Genomic DNA, 3,218 nt, shown 5'->3' with positions numbered 1-3,218 from the left:
CTTTAATGTCGCCCGCTAGGCGTACATTCATATCTCAACCGACTCGACTTATTTGAGTGGGGAACGCTCGACGCTGCCTGTAGATTCTCACAGCCGCCGGCAGCTGACTCCACAGGGTGATTAGTAATCACACTGTGATCTTGTGCGGTCGTACTAACAACCGTACCACAAGTGAGGCCATCGCACTCACTCGTTGTACATCCACACGCTTGTGGATGCCCCAAGACGTTCAACAGATGGTCATCTGATGAACAAGTGGCAGGCATCTTTATGGATCGATGCTGCCAGCTGATTCTTGGCTCGTACTTTCTGAGCCATGGTAAACCTAGGATGACATCAAATTTGTCATCCAAACCGAGTACGATGAATTCGTCATCGTACTGTAAATCTTTTAGCGTGTAGTGAAATTTCACTACGCGTTGCATTAGTGTGATCGATGCGCCTGTCGCTAGACGCACCGTCATCCTCGTTTGAGGGTTGTCGCGCTCAGCATATTTGAGCCTACGACACTCTAGCGACTGGCGACGAATATAATTATTCGACGATCCACAGTCCACTAGGGCTCCAAGTGACAAATTATTTGTCACTACTAACTTCAAGTTGATGAGGGATACCTCATCGCCAGGTGCAGAGACACATAAAGATTGTGTGACTGGAGCAACTTTTGTCAAGAGATTTGCAAATTCTCTTGAGGTTGCCGGATCAGTAGGGCGTCGCACCCTACTGACCCCGTCCGTCTTTGGCGGTACATCTCGCTGTTGCGATTTGGCAACAACGTCAAACTCGCGACTATTGCCCTTTTTGGCAAATGGTTCATAAATTCCGTTCAGTAACTCTCGGTACTGGGCGTGGGGCACTGCAATCATGAGCGTAGTGTCCTAACTTTTGACAGCGATTGCATTTCTGCAATCGCTTATTGTTCGAAAAGCGAGGTTTCTATCTTTCGACGTAAGAGAGGTCCATAGTTTCTGGACCTCACAGCTCGTGTCGTCTTGGAGGACGATACGATGACGAATTAGCTTGAGCCTTTCTCAAGCTAAAGTCCTCCTGTCCCGCAACGGATATTGTTTCTTCAAGCGTATTTAGTTCCAAGCGGAACAGGTGGGTCTTTATGGGACAATCCGTAAGACCTTGCATTAACACCGTAATCAACGTGTGTTCATGGACTGGGTTGTTTGTAATAGAACTCGCTAAGAGTCGTATGTGCTGGGCATAAGCGTGGACATCACGCTTGCCTTGCTTGAGTTTCAAAAGCTCTGATCGAGCTCTGAACTCAGCCCTAGGCGGTTCAAACGTCTGTTTGAGCCGGGCTTTAAAAGCATATAGCGACCCAAAGACATATGGGTCGCGCAACTTAAGGCCTAGAGCCCAAGTTTTGGCATGACCTGCCAAATTTGTCTGAGCAAATGCAACTTGCATTTGCTCGTCGACGATGTGACGAGCCTTTACAGCATCGTCCAATTGGACGAACCACCTTAAAATGGAGTTCTCTTCGACTCTACTATATTTAAAGATGTCTTTCTTTAAGGTTTCCGAACGACGCGTAAGCGTTTGCTTCATCCAGGGTACAGGGGTCTGTAACTGTTGTAACCTCAACAGTTCTGCCTGTTGAGAGCCTTGCTGATTAAGCAAGGCAACCTTCTCCTTCGCCTCGTCAAGTTCATGATGTATGAATTTGGCGATGGCTGATTAGAGAGCATCTCTGCCCAAATCGGACAGCATGGCCAAGATGGCATCGTTCCCTACGGTCGAACTCATTCGTTCGACCGCACTCCTTTCTATGTCACTTGGAAAGGAGTAGCTATCACGCGAAACGTGATGCGTATTCCCATTATCATCTAACACGTCCATTCGATGATGAAACTATGGTCCTTGGACGGACTACAAAGTGCTACCAGGTGTAAGGGGGACTGCTGATTTGTAATGCTTTAGTACAAGTCCACTTCGCACTGCCTCAGTGCGAGTGGTGCCTCACGTCACTGAACGTACACTTGTACGTTCAGAGGAAGACTCTTTTTAAGACGCTTGCTAAAAAGAGGATTAAAAGAAATCTATATTATACAGTAAAGTTCTTCTGTTCTACCTACTTAATACTAACTTAATTATAAACTAATATATAACATGTACTAAAGTCTTATCTGTCTATCTCTTTGCGCGCGTCCAGCGCTGACTGGACCGCGGAGCAAGTAGATAGAATGGTCTATATCCACCAATGGATAAACTTTTAGAATGTTACCACGAAAAGTAATATTCTCCAATTATTATCAACCTTTTAGAACATATATTAATTAACAACCTTTAAGTGTTTATTTCATGTAACGATACACCCCGTTACAATAGACATTTGTATGTTGTGAATGCTTGTGCCGTAGTGCGATGGCCTCACTTGTGGTACGGCTGTTAGTACGACTACACAAGATCACAGTGTGATTACTAATCACCCTGTGGAGTCAGCTGCCGGCGGCTGTGAGAATCTACAGGCAGCGTCGAGCGTTCCCCACTCAAATAAGTCGAGTGGATTAAGATATGAATGTACGCCTAGCGGGCGACATTAAAGAAAAATACCGGTTGTCCAAAACGGACAACACGATGATCCTAGGTCGAGCAGAGAGTTGACCGTAGAGGACCCGACTGTGATAGCGCAATCACAGTCGGAAGACGTTGAGGAAATAAGTCCCCACGTACTTGTGAAGAAAATTCCTCAAATAGTAAGTGCTGAAGTGACTAGACTTCAGCATCCCGAGGGATTAATCCCTCGGCAGCCTATGGATATATCCGAGGAAGAAACCCAGATATTGAATGTCTTGGTTTATGCCGGATCAAGAGTAGGCGCTTATACTCGTGACCTGTGTGCGCTTCCGAAGTTAACTTCGGAGATAACTCAATCACCAACCCTAAAACCTAAGCGCTTCTTGAGAGATCTGCATAGTGGTAGAACCACGTAGATCTCTGCACTCGTCACAGAGAACGAATACGTAACCGATATACGGTCAGCGGTAGTTTTTGCAGAGACGAACGGGTTCTTAGCAGCTCATCGATGGATGAAAGTGTCCTCGATGTGAAGACTCGGATTGAGAGATATACCACTCAATCCTGGGAGTCACTTAAGACAAATCCTTTATATAAGAATTTAATTGAATTTATGGATGTATTCCCTGAAACAGTTCCATGCGAGCTGCCAAAGGATAAAGGCACTCGACATGAGATCGAGCTCAAAC

The sequence above is a fragment of the Bremia lactucae genome, linkage group LG5 (assembly GCF_004359215.1).
Source record: "Bremia lactucae strain SF5 linkage group LG5, whole genome shotgun sequence".
NCBI classification, from domain to species: Eukaryota; Oomycota; class Peronosporomycetes; order Peronosporales; family Peronosporaceae; genus Bremia; species Bremia lactucae.
This window is presented reverse-complemented; position numbering follows the sequence as displayed.